Source organism: Oncorhynchus tshawytscha, linkage group LG01 (genome assembly GCF_018296145.1).
Source record: "Oncorhynchus tshawytscha isolate Ot180627B linkage group LG01, Otsh_v2.0, whole genome shotgun sequence".
Classification (NCBI taxonomy): domain Eukaryota; kingdom Metazoa; phylum Chordata; class Actinopteri; order Salmoniformes; family Salmonidae; genus Oncorhynchus; species Oncorhynchus tshawytscha.
This window is the reverse complement of record NC_056429.1, coordinates 64,496,085-64,513,406: the sequence shown is the minus strand read 5'-3', so window position 1 is coordinate 64,513,406 and position 17,322 is coordinate 64,496,085. Positions and strand designations below refer to the sequence as shown.

General features: G+C 42.5%; 1 pseudogene; it reads left to right on the top strand.

Moving 5' to 3' along the window:
* The first annotated feature begins 1,561 nt into the window (after window positions 1-1,561).
* LOC121847426 overlaps window positions 1,562-17,322 on the top strand; it is a 57,163-nt pseudogene continuing 41,402 nt past the window's right edge.

The window sequence follows — 17,322 nt, the reverse complement described above, 5'->3', positions numbered from 1 at the left end:
TGTTTGTATCAGTTTCATCACAATATCGGAGAGCAACATCTGTCCGGTGAAGTCCACAAAGAAAATATTGCATTTATAACAAACAGTTCTATCACCTGCAGCATGGACAAGCAAGGTAATGTTTCAACAGTTTACTAAACAACTACTGATTTAAAACCACAGCATTTTCACATATCAGCACAAGTTAACAGGAGCACTGCCTCTGGCTATTCCAGCACCATTTTAACTTAAACGTGTAAACACCATCAAATCAACAAGGTTATGTATGGTTAGTTGAATACACTGAAAACAAACTTAAAGATACCAAAAATGATTTAGTCCAATCAATGTTGCTAAATATCATGTGGTTGTTCATAGACTGTTTTCTGTGTGTGTGTGAGCGCTCAAGTAAAACAAAAAATGTTGACTCAACCTACTTGCAGACTACTTGAACGCCGATGCCATCCTCCTCTCTTTCATGTTGGCAAAAAGGCCTATGGCTCTGTCATACAGTACACTTTTAGTTTTTGTTGTCATAGAATACCTAGCTAAAGTGCTTGCTAGCCTAAGTTCCTCGCATAGGCAACAATGAACCAGCTGTTAGCTAGTTAACATGAGTCTACTAGGATACATATGGGCTACATATTTGAGCTTCAATCATCTCAGACCAGTGGCACAACATATTCATTTATGGTTAGATCAGAATCGCCAGCACTGACGAAGGCATAATGCTGAAACGTATGCTCCGTTCATTTAAAAAATGTATATAGCACCTTTCACTTTCCATTTTTGTGTTCTTTTGAGCAACGATTCAAGTAATTATATTATTTTTGCATTTCTGCCTCATTGGGTTATTCCTTTTCATGGTTTTGAGTGCGAGTACTTTTTGAACTCTACAGATCAGAATCATCGTCATAATCATTGGTCTGTACAGACTGCTAAGGCAGTCCCAAGGATTGGAAATGTAAAAACCCTTGCCTTTGGACATTTAACAGGGTTGTATTGTGTACCAAAACTCGCGTGGTGTATTCATTAGTCGCGGAAAATGTGTTGCAATGTAGAAGAGAGTTTTTATTGGACAAATTCAATCAGGTGCCACCCCGTTTCATTCTGCTTACTTCTGTTTGCTTCCATTTGGTTTATAGTGAATGAAACCCCAGCAAACACACTGACATTTTACACTCACATTACATTTAACACTCATGTTTATCATCTCCACTACATTCCCATTACATAATGCAAACACTGAGACCAACACAATACACATTTCTTTGCTGTGACTGCCTGACATCTGCACTGCAAGAAGACACTAATTATTTTCATAATGATACCACTTGTGCTGCCCTATAAGCCACACAAACACATAGACACACTCCACCATGCAAAGAAGTTCAATACATGGCCAAGACAGAGAACACATTCGTACTCCCATAATTGGACATATAGTCGGCTGTTACATTAAAAGTCTGTCTATGACACATTGATTCCATCAGAATGGTGCGTTGGAGAGCAGATTGCGTAGGAGCAGGGAGCCGTCAGATATAGTATTGACAGTGTCAGTGTGTACACGCTGTTACGCATAATGACATCCATAGCAGAGTACTGAAGGACAGGGGTGGGGCAAGTAATGTCATGATGACTTCCAAGCTTGCAGTTTGTAAACCTTCTGTAATACTCCCTACGTTCCTACGTGGCCTATCACCAGCTGGTCTGTTACCGTACACTAACATGGGCTTGTTAACCTGACAGCATGTCAAGCCTGTTGTTGGCTATTCTATAGGCAATACAAACTGAACACATCCATGCACATAAACATTCTCTCTCTCTCTCTCTCCCCCCTCTCTACTGTATCTATATGCGAGGGACACCTCTAGTTCAGGCCTCTCTCTTGGTTGTAGGTTTTTTTTCAGGGGCTTTAAATCTGGGGCTAATAACAAATTGCATGACAAAAAGCACTGTTGAAATAAAACCAACTAGAATTTCATGGTCAATTAAATACAATAAGGCTTTCCACCATTATTGTAAACTCTACACCAACGCTCAATCACAGGAGCTGCCATATAGCTTTCTATTCACAGTAAAAAAATATATCCAGGAATATGTGCCACTTTCTTATTTAAATGCACTTATAAAAATCCCTGCTGAAATATTATCACCTTCCATTCTGGTAATTACCCTTCAAATTTGGGGTAAACGGCTGAGTCACATCTGATGAATTATAATGAGATTTTATAGGCCTAGCATGTTATAGTGGATGAAGTAATATGATGATGATATGGTGTGTAACACCCAATTACAGGAAGCATAGTGCAATCTGGGTAATGACAGAAACATACATGATATTACCATAATAAGATAATATCAAGATGTGACTAATTCAGGTCTTTTTCATGTCTTTGAGTATGACGTTGTGAATAATTGAATAAGCATGATATATAACTTGCTGTAAACCATTTTCTACAGTGAAATACATTGGTGGCTGCAAATGTGACCTACTTGTTGTTAGACTCCATAGCTCTAATCACATTTTGCCGATTGGGCTTGTTTCATTACCAGATAACACAGGAAGTTTAGAGCCAATACTATTGTGAACTATATCAAATCAAATTGTATTTGTCACATGCACCGAATACAACAGGTAGACCTTACAGTGAAATGCTTACTTACAAGCCCTTTAACCAACAATGCAGTTTTGAGAAAAATAAGTGTTAAGAAAGTATTTTCTAAATAAACTGAAGTAAAAAGTGTCAAATTAAAATGAAAGAGCAACAATAAAGGTTAGTCAAGGTAGAGGTAATATGTACATGTAGAGGAGGTAAAGTGACTATGCATAGATAATAAACAGAGAGTAGCAGCAGCATAAAAATGGGGGGAGGGTCAATGCAAATAGTCTGGGTAGCCATTTGATTAGCTGTTCAGGAGTCTTATGGCTTGGGGGTAGAAGCTGTTAAGAAGCCTTTTGGACCTCCGGTACCTCTTGCCGTGCAGAGAGAACAGTCTATGACTGGGGTGGCTGAAGTCTTTGGCGATTTGTAGAGCCTACCTCTGACACTGCCTGGTATAGAGGTCCATGATGGCAGGAAGCTTGGGCCCAGTGATGTACTGGGCCGTACGCACTACCCTCTGTAGTGCATATCACGATCCAAGCATTTAATTCAACATAGATCACATTCACACTGCTAGTACATTCGTCATCTGAATAATATTTACCCCACTCTATATGACAGCATGCATCTTTTGATGATTACCAATCAACTGTGACTATAAAGCATATACAATAAGGATGCAACAGATTTATTTTAGTATTAGATCATGTCTCGACTCCATCTGGACCTCTTCACGCAATCCTCTTCTGAATAGGGTGCAGAGCCTCAGCTCATTCCATCCACTGGAGGCTGCCACTGTCCGAAAGGTGAGTGAGTACTTCACCATGGTCTTTCCATGCTGCCGTAGTTAGAGTAGGCGCTCACCCCCCTCTCTGCCCTCTGGAGGATGGTTGAAGACGCAGAGCCATGAGCCATGAACCCCTCATAGGAACCCAGCTCCTCTCATCTATCCCAGACGGCCGTGGCCCACTCCAATGCCCATCCAGTCAGCAGAGAAATAACCATGGCAACCTTGGACCTCTCGGTGGTGGGGGCTCCCATCTGATGAGCAAAATAGAGAGAGCACCAGAGTAGGAAGCTACAGCATTTCAATGGAGTCCCATCATATTTGTCTGGGAGGGACAATCAGGCATCGCTGACCAGGACGGACTGCTGATTGGCTGGGGTACTGGCTTGCTGGGTCGACTTGTGGTAGAGAATCCTCTGCTGTTTGGCGATGACGCTCCTTAAGTACTGGTATAATTCAAAGTGTAATAAGAAATAGGCCTTTACATGTGGTCATTTTATATAAACTATTTATTCATTTATAGAAAATGTGTTATATCGTGATATGTATCGTTATCGGCATATGAAAATAACTATATTGGGATATGAGATTTTGTCCATATCGCCCAGCCCTACTGGTGGCCCATCTTGGCGCAGGAAGTCACTTGTTATACCAACTCCTGTTCTGTATATGCCCAATCCAAATCCCCTCGGAATGCTCCAGCAGGGAAACTCCATCCCCTTCCCGTGCCTCAGTGTCCCTGGTCTCATCTGTCCATTGACTTTGCCACTGATCTCCCCTCTTCTGATGGTCTTACTACCATTTTGGTGATAGTGTACAGATTCTCTAAATCATGCTGTTTCATCCCTCTCTGGTCTCCCTACCGCTCTCCAGGTCGCTGAGGCACTGCTTCAGCAGGTCTTCCTGCAATATGGCCTTCCGGAGGATATTGTCTCTGATCGTGGCCCCAAATTCACATCACATGTATGGAAGGCTTTCATGGAGAAGCTGGGGGTCACGGTCAACCTCACTTCCGGGTACCGGCCTCAGTCTAACGGGCAGGTGGAGAGGATGAACCAGGAGCTGGGAAGGTTCCTGAGGAGCCACTGCCAGGACCGGCAGGGGCACTGGGCCCGATTACTTCCTTGGGCTGAATATGCCCAGAATTCATTGAGACACTTCTCCACTAGGCTGACTCCCAGTGTGATCTGGGTTATCAGCCATTACTGGCTCTGGGGACTCCGAGCCAGACCGAAGCTCCTGCGGTGGATGAGTGGTTCAGGCGTGCAGAAGACATATGGAACGTTGTTCATGTGAGACTCCAGCGCGTCATCCGCCATCAGAAAGAGCAGGCAGAGCGCCACAGCAGTGAGGCTTCCGTGTTTCATCCTGGTGATCGCGTCTAGTTCTCCACCAGGAACCTCCCGCTCCGCCTGCCCTGTAAGAGGATGAGTCTCCGGTTTGTGGGGCGGTACAACTCCCCACTAACTACCAGATCTCACCATCTTTTCATGTCTCCCTCCTCAGGCAGGTGGTTCCTGGTCCCCCGCCTATGCCGTCAGATCACTCCTGGACTTCCGATGTTGTGGGGGTTGGCTCCAGTACCTGGTGGACTGGGAGGGGTATGGTCCAGAGGAGCGGTGTTGTGTTCCGGTGGATGACATTCTAGATCCCAACATCGTCCGAGATTTCCACCTTTGTTGTCTGGACCGGCCCGCTCAGGACGCCGTGCATCGAGGGGTGGGGCGTGGGGGTACTGACACATCTACTCCTGTTCCCCCGCTCCGGTGCTTGACGTCACTGGTCCAGTAACCACCGGTCCTGGCAACCCATCTTTACACACACCTGGCAACTATCATTGTGCACACCTGCGTCTCATCATCAGTCACAACTGGACTTCATTACACCCTTGATTACTTACCCTTTATATAGCATTCTTTTGTTATCAGTCATCAGGGAGTAAAGTTAATGTTTCTATGTCAGACATTTCTCTTGGTTTTTATCGCTCCATGTTCATTATTATTAAAGTCACTAATTGCACCTGCTTCCTGATTCCCTATGTCTATGTTACAGACTCAAAAAGTAAGATGATTTTTATTTACAATTTCACTTAGGGACAGGCCAGGCAGAACCAGGGAAATGTGGATTAAGCAAATTACACGAAAACTGTAACGATCTTCGTCTTCATCGGATGAGGAGTAGGAAGGATCGGACCAAAACGCAGCGTGGTAAGTGTCCATGATTATTTATTATAACAGAAATGAAAATCGAAGCAGTCCTGAAAGGTGAAAACACAAAACAGGAAACAACTACCCACAAACATCAGGTGGGAGAAGGCTTCCTAAGTATGGTTCTCAATCAGAGACAACGATAGACAGCTGCCTCTGTTTGGGAACCATACCAGGCCAAACACACAGAAAAGAAAACATAGAATGTCCACCCCAACTCAAACCAAAATAGAGACATAAAAAAGGAACTAAGGTCAGGGCGTGACAAATACAGAGACATCTAAAGATAGCGCTATACACAGAATCAACACTTCTAACTTTTAATGAGCAACAACTGTGAAAAATTATATATAGTTCAAGTCATCAACTGTAGAAGCCTTTACGAATTCCACTGTGGAACAATTGTTCTCTATATCTCTAATTAGAATAACTATGCTATGTGAATGAAACAAAATACTGCAGATCATAGGAACTACAGAATATCTCATTAGTATCCAACTGCACTACTCAAGAGGTTTGACAGTAACAAATTGGGCACCAGGAACATAGAAGTAACAGCCAACACAGAGGGATCCAACATGTAGATAAATATAGGCCTGGTCACTGCCAGATGAGAGGGCAGATTTTAAGAGAACTCTTGCATAATCTTCACATTCCACTGCTCCTTCCCTCCAATAATAAGACAGCCTTTGACGTTCTGAGTCTCCAGGCAATCAATTTTCATTTCCTTGCCCATGTCTAGTTGATTTGCTTTTCGAAATTGGACTTTATGCCCTATGGGTCACATGAGCACTGGTAATTGTTACCTGCCCGGCAACCCCTAGCTGCTCACAACCACGTTGATTATATATTTTTTTTATTTTGGAATCCGATATCTTGTGTAACTAACCTTTTCAATTGAAGTGAACAAGAATATCTTAAATAAGCAGGTTGTTCATGTCTCCTGAAATTGGTTCTCCTCAACATACAGTACAGTGGGGTCCAGAATTATTGTATCCCTTCATAAAGATGAGCAAAAAATACTGTATAAAATAAATTATACAAATAGTGAGCTGTTTAGTATGCTCTGATTTTTTTTTAATTATGTTATTTTATGCTAGTACATTTGCTCAAAGAAAGCGATTTTGTTTAACAAGTAATAAAAAAAACAATCTAGAAAAGATAAGGGTCAAAATCCCCTGTTTTCAATACTCCAATACCTTCCCCTTGCAAGGATAATGACACTGAGCACGGAACATGTTTTATAAGATTGTGGAACACATTAGGAGGGATCTTAGACCATTCCTCCAGACATAATCTTTCCAGATCCTTGATATCCTTCATCTATGCATATGGACTGCCCTCTTCAATTCAATCGAGAGGTTTTCAATGGGGTTCAAGTCCGGAGACTGAGATGGCCATTGCAAAATGTTGATTTTGTGGTCAATGAACCACTTCTTTGTGAATTTTCATTTGCGCTTGGGGTCATTGTCTTGCTGGAAGATCCACTTGCGGCCAAGAGTTAAAGGTTTTTGGCTATAATGTCCTGGTACTTGGTAGTTCATGATGCCATTGAAATTAACAAAGGCCCCAGGACCAGTGGAAGCAAAATAGTTCCATAACATTAAAGAGCCACCCCCATATTTTACAGTAGGGATGAAGTATTTTCTGCATATGCATTGTTCTTTTGAACCTCTATTTCTGTGTCATAATGACCAAAGCACCGTTTCCGATCTAAGTGCAAATGCCGTTTATCAAACTCCAGGTGGTGCTATGGTCAGATGACATGAAAATCGAGGTCTTTGTCCACACGCCTTCGAAAGAACAATGCAAATGCAGAAAATACCTTATCCCTACTGTAAAATATGGTGGTGGGTTATAGGTGGATTATAGATGTTATGGGGCTATATTGCTTCCATTGGTCTTGTGGAAGCAATCATGAACAATTTCCCAATCATCTTGAAAGTGCATCAGAAATACACCTTTCTGCACTGTTCAGAGTAAATGCAAAGACTAAGAAGCCAAGTTCAGATTATGGGTTATCACATCTGCATTCAATGAAACCGTAATCTCCCGACTGCAGCATATGGGCAAATGTTAAATGGCTCGAGTCAGGGCAAAACAAACACACATCCAGACACAGACACCTACACTCACAGGCTGTGATACAGCCACATTTTATGTAGTCATGCTCAAATGAGTGTTTGTATCGCAATGTCTTAAAATAAATATAAAAGTGGGGAATCGGAATCAATAGAGCAACAGGGCGGAACAGTAGTGGGGTCAAAGCAACGCGCTTTGAGGGGGAGAAACACAGCCTCCTGTCCCCTGTAGTTTACCAACCTCCCTGGCTAGCTCATTTACATTTCGACAGGGTCGGAACACCAGCTGCTGTGAGTGAGAAAGCATAACAAGAGAACTATTGGACCTGAAGGAGGAGAGGGGGGGAAGAGGTCTTTAAAGAATAAAGATAACATTGGGCTACTGTTTGACAACAGATAAGGAGGACTCGCTATGTATAGCAATTGAACTGTGCTTACTATCCCTGTGTACACCAAACTGGAACCCACTGGTACTGGCCTTACATTGTGGGAATGCTTTGAGTGATCTGTTTGATATGGTCCACTGTGGTATACTAAAAGAAAGATCAGAAATGTACTGGTTTTATTAAATAGAGCCCTAGACAGTTATAAAAAGTCCTGTGTAGCCAAGAGTATCTAATCAGATGTACAGTACTGGCTGTACATTTCAATGTCAGTGTATAAGGAAATAAAGCAGTACAAATATCTTATGTTTGATGTGACATTTGAGAGGAGAACACAAAGTGTACCACTTAGAACACAAGGGAGCAATAGATCTCTGTTTTCACCTGGTGACAACCTCCCAAAGCCTTATTAACACCCTAGAATCAATGCCTGTCTGAAAATCGAATCAGCATAATAAAAACAATCACCAGCTAAATCCGTCTGTTTAAGCTAGAGACTTCAGTTTGTTTTATATGGGCTGTGTCTCAATACATCACATCCGCCGATGTCAGCCTTCCACATCTGCTGTGGATGGTGGATGAACTACAGCGTTTGTCAGACCAGGGGTCATCCCGAAAATCAGTCTTCTCACGATAACATCTGCAGAGTCTGAACAGTCTGAACGGTTTGGGCTTGAAACCACTATGGAAAGTTGAGATTCACAAACACGAGGGTTGGGCATAGGCACAGGAGACAGGAGCGCGATGCAAACAAGGAGGCTTTATTTAGAAAAGGCTAATTAAATCCTGTCTCTTCCAGAGCACTACAGGGTTCAGATTAAATTTAGGAATCAAAAGCATGAAGTTCATAGAACAAGCCTAAAGCTTAAACGTTCCAAATCACACAGGTCTTAAAGGCACTGCATGGTCAATCTGACCTCATCATAGGCCGTGCAGCATTTACTGTGATACGTCCTCTGCAGAAATCAGGGCATTTATACTTCTTGCGCTTCGCGGAGCAGTTGAGCAGAGCGGTTGTAAAGTTGTAAAGGAAGTGAGTTTGTGTTTATACACAACCTCCCGCCCCCAACTACTGTCAACCAATCATGTTAATTTGGAATTATATGGAGTTCTCCACATTGTTACAACATTTGGGAGGCACACAGCAATGCGGTAAGGATCTCAGTTTGGCCTCTGCATGCCCCCAGAGGCTCCAAAATTGCATCACACCCTCCATATGGCGCCTCTGAACACATGTTCAGATCAAGCATAAATTGGCTTTTAGCCATACCTCTCAAGTGACGTGTGCTCTCCAGAGTGCTCTCTCCAGCAGAGTGAGAGCTGCACACCTTAGTCCTTAAGCAGTCAATTAGAGGGCTGCCACACCCTCGTTAAGGGAACAGTGTCCAGCTGGAGCTTGTTACCCGAGATAGCATTCCTTGTGCTGGCTAGGTTAGGTGTTAAGGGGTGGCATGGCAGATGAGGTACAGTCCTGCTGCACCACAACACCCATTAAAACAGTATGACAAGGTTATAGATGATTTGTGAAGCATCGATGTTGCGCTTATGAAAAAGTTGTATGCTATATTGAACACTTTAAAAGCTATAGTTGGTTTAGGGTGAGTGGATCCATTTTATGTGTTATTGCCATCATATATCTTAGCAGGGCTTAGTGCAAAGTGCCACAGCTGAAGCTGAGGTTTGAGAGGTTCCTGAAAACCACATCTCCAGTCCAACCTGGCAAACATACTGGTTTGCAGTGCAAACTCTTTTATAGGTGTATTTTATTCCAACCAGTGTTTTTACCAAAGCCCCGTCCCTTCTGAACAGAGTTTTGATCCTCAGTAAGGGGTGGGTCACTCGCGCCTGCTGTTGTAAGTCCTGGTCTCCTGCAGTGACAACAGTCTAGGACTGCCACAATCGTGCTTCACAAGACACCTCCACCCTGCTAGATGGGCCCAGCCACCCTGGAGCTACAGTCAGGCTGGCTGAATGGTGGTTAGCTTTCCCTGTTCTGTTCACTCACTTTCCCCACAGGGCTTTCATGATACATTGGAGGCGTCAGGTACACTGACCCATGCCTAATGTGGTCAGCTCCTTCACTAGGTACACACCGTTAGCACAGTGCTGGGAATGTGTTATGTGACTGTGGGCAATGACACTGCACACAGGCATACGCCAGAACATGCATGCTCAAAGCACATGCACACAAAAGCACACGTCAAAAACAGAGTGTTCTAAAATCCCACGACAAACAACCACAGAGACACACCAAAGTACAAACAAAGGCTCTTTATTCGAAATTACAACAATGACAATACACAGTATTGCTACGGCCCAATTAGAAATGTATAAAAGGGCTAGGAGTTATGGCTAACTATGAGCAGCGGGGCAAATTAACACAGCAGTTGATTCACACAGAGCGGTGGTCAATGTTCTTTCGGCTCTACATGAGTAGGGGTCGTTAGTCTATTGCTGGTCCGGTAGTCAATGGCTGGGTCGGTTGTCAATGGCAGGTTGCCGTCTGTCCCCCACTCCGCATCGGCCAGGCTACATAGTAGCGTCCCCCGCAATGGTAGCGTTGTATGTAGCTTCTCGCTGTTGCATCGGGAGTGTCCCCGTACCTGTAGTCGCGGGGGACAGAAAACATACACTTAAATGTACTGGCCAACAATAGGAATCACACTCACACGCTGAAATAAGCACTTTCCTTTATTAGTCCTATAGAGAGCATTGTAGGAGTTGAGCTCGCGGTAGCCTAGCTCGACCGTTGGTGGCTGCTTGCTGGGTGGTCTCTTGCTCTGTGCAAGGTCTGCTGGGTTGTAGCGTTGGGTTGTAACCTCTGGCAGTTGCATCGGGCGTGTCCCGTGTCAGAAGTCAAACAGCGGAGAGGAGCAGCGTGAGGTGGATGTCCTTTGGTTGAGAGGTCCCGTGTCACATTCGCATTGAAGGTAAGTTCCTATCACTCTCTTTCTGGGGCGTGTTTAACAATTAGTTTGGGGACGGAGGTGGTGATAGGGAATTGGCAACATCTTTCTCAAGTCAATGTAGTCCATGCCAATCTGAGGGATCACAGTACATGATGCAAGCAAACAAATAGTACATGCAATTCAATTTCACATGAGGATGTCAGAAGTTAGGCGAAAGGTAATCGTTGTAAACACAGTACACATGATTAAAAGGCACTCATAAATTGGCATGATAGCAAAGTAACAATACATGCTGATAATATACTACATAAGTATAAGGCAGTTTGGCTATGTCTATTTGGCTATGTCCATTTTCCACAAGCTTGATTTGGCTGCCCATTAGCTCCATTATGCACCTGCTTCTAGGTGTGAAAACTCTCCTGCCACAGTTCCATCCACAGGCTTAGCAGATACAACGTGTTATTACATACAGCCAGGAAGAACTATTGGATATCAGAGCGACGGTAACTCACCAGCACTATCAGCATTACGATTAGGAATACAACTTTCCGGAATCGGATACTTTGTTCGCACCCCCAAGGGCAATTGAACTGATTCCAAAGTCTGATCCAAATCACCACCGGCGGAGGAGAGGTACTCGGAGTGGACTTCTAGTCTGACTTAGGATGTGCGAACACCACCCACCTCTTCCGAATATATTACTCGACCCAATTAACAGACGACGACCGCCGAGCGCCGCCCGAACAGGAAGAGGCACCATCTTCGGCGGGATTCATGACACATACAGTACCTTTAGAAAGTATCCATACCTCTTGACTTATTCCACATTTTGTTGTGTTACAGCCTGAATTCAAAATGGATTAAATATATTTTTTCTCTCACCAATCTACACAAAGTGAAGCTTTTGAACTTTTAGCAAATTTATTGAAAATGAAATAAAGAAATATCTAATTTCCATAAGTATTCACACCCCAGAGGCAATAGTTTCTAGAAGCACCTTTTGTAGTGATTACAGCTGTGAGTCTTTCTGGGTAAGTTTATTTGAGCTTTCCACACCAGGATTGTTCAACATTTGCTAATTATTATTTACAAAATTCTTCAAGCTCTGGTTGTTGATCATTCAGTTCTTTCTATACATTTTCAAGTAGATTTAAGTCAAAACTGTAACTCGGCTATTCAGGAACATTTACTGTCTTCTCGGTAAGCAAGGTTATTAGGTTATTGTCCTGCTGAAAGGTGAATTAATCTCTTAGCATTTTATGGAAAGCAGACTGAACCAGGTTTTCCTCCAGGATTTTGCCTGTCCTTAGCTCCATTCTATTAAATTTTTTACCCTGAAAAACTCTCCAGTTCTTAACGAAGACAAGCATGCCCATAACATGACGCAGCCACCACTGCTTGAAAATATTGGAGATTGGTACACAGTCATGTGTTGTATTGGTTTTATACTACAGCATAACACTTTGTAAAAAAAACAGTTTGCAGTATTACTGTATTGCCTTGTTGCAAACAAAATGCATGTTTTGGAAAATTTCCATCTTTTCACTCTGTCAATTAGGTTAGTATCAGGGAGTAACTACAATGTTGTTGATCCATCCTCAGTTTTCCCCTATCACAGCCATTGAACTCCGGAAATTTTACATTTTAAAGTCACCATTGGCCTCATGGTGAAATCCCTGAGTGGTTTCTTTCTTCTGCAGCAATTTAACAAGGACGGACACATCCAAAGTGGAATAACTTCACCATGCTCAAAGGGATACTCAATATGTGTTGTTATTCTTTTAAACCGATCTACCAATAGGTGCCCTTCTTTGCGAGGCATTGGAAAACCTCCCTGGTCTTTGTGGTTTAATCTGTGTTTGAAATGCACTGCTCGACTGAGGGACCTTACAGATAATTGTTGAATACTTATTGGACCAAGACATTTCAGTTTTTAATTCATATATAAAAAATTGGAAAAACATGATTCCACTTTGACATTATGGGGTATTGTGTGTAGATCACACCCAACGGGCCAATGAATGCAGACCCCACCCTCGGAAGCCATGCCTTCCTGAAAATAACACGAGGCTCGCATTCATTTCTTCAATTCTCCACTCTTCAGTTTGAGTTTGAGTGTATTTTTCTTTACAGGAACAGTGCACAATAATCAACATTTCAGTAAAAGTGCCAGTTTTAGCCAGCTGTCTAATTTTCAACCGCAGTCCCTGGGCAGGTTATTAAAACAATGACATTAAAGACAAGAAAATGAGCAGTGAACGAATGCAGAGCAACATAGGACAAGCAGCACACAGACAGAACAACAACACAAAAAGCAACAAAACAAAATACATAAAAGCAGCAAAGTGTTTGCACACCTCACAAGCTACAGACAACAGATAACATGGAAAGTCTGATTGGCCTGTAGCCATGTCTTTATGTTTTTTTGTGATGGTGCAATGGGTGGTGCAGTTGTGTGTTTCTGATGGCAGTGTATTCCAGACATAGGAAGCTCTCACAGAGAAATCAGATTGACTAAAAGTGCATTTTCTTAAGGGAACTATACAGTCATCTCTCATGGCAGACCTTGAGGATCTGCTGCCATGGGTTTGGGTTTTCTGTTTGACAAAAGTACTAAGTGGAAGGGGAGCCTGAAGGAGAATGTGTCACGCCATTTACAAACTTTTCAAACACACGAAGACTTAGGGTTGAATCGAAAACCTACAGGACATTAGCTCTCCTGGAACAGGGTTGGAGAGCCCTGTCCTAGATGTTGCAAGTTTTGGGTCTTGGTATCAGTTTTTTTGTTTGCTAAAAATGAACGACTGCCCTGCTTGTGTAGCTAATGCTTCCTTGCTTGTGTAGGATTTGTGTTTGCTAAAAGTCTACCACTTCTGCTCTGCTTGTGTAGCCAGTGCTTCCTTGCTTGAGTAAGATGACCAATTATAAGAGTAAGTTCAAAAAGGCTAACCAGAAGGATTTGAACCTCTGACTGTGCCCTGGTTTCACAATGAAAATTTAAGATACGTCACACCCTGATCTGTTTCACCTGTCCTATTGCTTGTATCCAGCCCCTCCAGGTGTCACCCATCTTCCCCATTATCCCCTGGGTATTTAAACCTGTGTTTTCTGTCTCTCTGTGCCAGTTTGTCTTGTATGTTCCAAGTCAACCAGCGTGTTTTTTCCCATGCTCCTGATGGCTCTAGTCTCTTTTGCTAGTTCCTCCCAGTTTTGACCCTTGCCTGTTTTCTGGACTCTGTACCCACCTGCCCTGTACCATTCTGCCGGCCCTGACCTTGAGCCTGCCTGCCACACTGTACCTCCTGGACTCTGAACTGGTTTAGAATTTTTTGCCTGTCCACGACCATTCTCTTGCCTACCCCTTTTGAATTATTAATAAATATCAAAGACTCAAACCCTCTGCCTCCAGTGTCTGCATCTGGGTCTCGCCTTGCGCCCTTATAAGATAATCACAAGTGCTGTCCTGTTGCCTTGTTGCCTTGGCTTGGACCAGTTGAGTTCAGACTCTCTTGTACCCTGAATTCTTAGGAAGATTGGGGTTACTGGAGAAGGCCCTCTATTGTTTGTGGTCAGAGTTTTTTCCCACCTGTCATCTGGGAGACTGAAGGTTCAATTACCAGATGTGTATCCCAGCCAAGAAATGGCTAGCTGGCTGTGTTCTTTGCTTCCCTGAAGGTGTTCGGGAACCGCATTCTGGAAAGGATGTGGTGTCACTGACTGGTTCTGTTTTTTTTTCGGAGAAAGAGATGGATGAGCTAGCTCTGGTAGCTTCATGTCTCTGCAGCAGATATACTGTGGAATTGTATTTTTTAGCAGCCACAGTACCCAACTCTCTGACACAATATTCACGCAACAGGCTAGGAGCAGCATAGGGTCAGTCTCAGTGCATTATCCTTGTTGCAGTGTCAGTGTTAAACGGCTTGCTCAAGGCCACAATGGCAGTCACTTAACCACTATGTCAAATAGTTTTATTCATAAAAGTTATGGCCAAGCAATTCATTTCATGGGGGTTATTTAAAATCTAAAATTAATTTACTATTAATCCTAATGACTGGCGGCTTTTAAGTTCTGCATTAAAAGTAAATGAAGTGAAAATTACATTTGTCCCTTCGTCTCCTTGTTATGAGGCGGATCAAACTGTATATTGTTTGGTTGTAAACTTTTAACTTCTCTTTGAACGTGCATTGAAAAGCATTCTAGGAGAGTGAATCTCAGCATAAATTATGTATCACTCTTCATAAAAGAAGTGCCCCAAGGCTCTCTCTGCTACAAAGTCAGTATTAAGTCGAAATAGAATGAAACCGTTTTCATCATGGGGATTGACGACATAGATCACACCAATGCAGGGTTGGGGAGTAACTGATTACAAGTAATGCGTTACAGTAATAATATTATTTTTTGAGGTAACGAGTAATATAATGGAGTTACTGTACCAATTTGAGTACTAATATTGCAGTTACTGATAAAATAAATATGTTGTTACATTTATTATCATTCCCTTCCTATTACAGTTATTAATCCAAATAAATATGTGTGATTATTATTATTCCCTATCTGTTGGCGTAATATAAAAAATTTCCCACAGCAGATACTTATTGTTTTAGTCCTTTTACTAAGTTGCTGATCACACACACGTGCACAACTACTAACTGCGTTAGTGAGGGATATGAAAAATGGCAGAAGTGTCTTAAACACTGACTTTCTCAGCTTGGAAGTACTCCCATTACTTTGAATTGGTAGGACAAAATGACAAGAATAACACTGTAAAACGTTATCTGTGCCCATATGAGAAACACCCCTCCACTGCTAGAAACACAACTTCCAATCTCTTGAAGCACCTGCATAGGCAACACCCAATACAAAATTTGGAGCGAAAGAACCCCAAGACCTGACCATTGCTGATGACTGTAGGTCTACCTCATCCAAACAACCAAAGCTTGATTTTAATCGTTCAGAAGGACAGGCTGTAACCCAGGGAGAGCTGAACAAGATTGTAGAGGAAATGCTGCCCTTATCCACAGTAGAATCTGTCATTACTAGGCTACTTGTGTTGATGTATAGGCCTACGTAATGTAACATTGACATTGTTTACATTGAGTGAGGACATGCAACATCTTGGGGTGTAATGCAAAAATAATATAACAAGTAGTGTAACTAATTACTTTCCCAGGGAGTACTAAGTAAAGTCATTTGTTGTCATTGAAATAAGTCACGAGTAATGGGTCATTTCTTACTTTTTTAAAGTAATGACCCCAACACTGCTGATTACATGTAATCAGTTAAATGTAATCGGATTACAAAAAACTAACTGTAATCCATTATGTTACCAGCAGAAATATTGAAATCAGATTACAAATACATTTTAAAAAAAATAGATGATTACTACTTGGATTACTTTTAAACACAGAAAGGATGTTTACATTTACACCTTTCTGTTTTCTCAATGACATTCCGTTCAGCATTGAAAGAAGGCGCAAGTTTAAGTTCGTTCCACCTGAACGAGTCTGACTACAAGTCAGAGACCACTATGATGACACACCAAATGCATTTGATGGATCATTTTTGTCATCTTCTATTGTCTCTTAGGGGGAAAATAATTCCAAGCTGGCCGTCATACCATCATGGCCACCTAATCATCCCTAGCCTTCAATTGTCTCATTCATCTCCCTCCTATTCCCCAGGAACCAATACACACAGTCAGTTAGGAAAGCAAAGGCTAGATTTTTCAAACAGTAATTTGCTTCCTGCAGCACCTATTCCAAAAGGTTTTGGGACACTGTAAAGTCCATGGAGAATAAGAGTACCTACTCCCAACTGCCCACTGCACTGAGACTAGGAAACACTGTCACCACTGATAAATCCACGATAATTGAGAATTTCAAAAAGCATTTCTCTATGGCTTTTCCACCTGGCTAACCCAACCCCGGCCAACAGCTCTGCACCCCCTGCAGCAACTGGCCCAAGCCCAGACAGCTGATGTTCTGAAAGCTGATGTTCTGAAAGAGCTGCAAAATCTGTATCCATACAAATCAGCTGGGCTAGACAATCTAGACCCTCTCTTCCTAAAATGTTTAACCTTTATTTAACTAGGCAAGTCAGTTAAGAACAAATTCTTATTTTCAATGATGGCCTAGGAACAGTGGGTTAACTGCCTATTCAGGGGCAGAACGACAGAATGCTCTAACCACTAGGCTACCCTGCCGCTCAAAATGATCATCCTCCATTGTTGCAACCCCTATTACTAGTCTGTTCAACCTCTCTTTCATTTTGTCTGAGACTCCTAAAGATTGGAAAGCAGCCACGGTCATCCCCCTCTTCAAAGGCGGAAACACTCCAGACCCAAACTGTTACAGACCTATATCCATCCTGC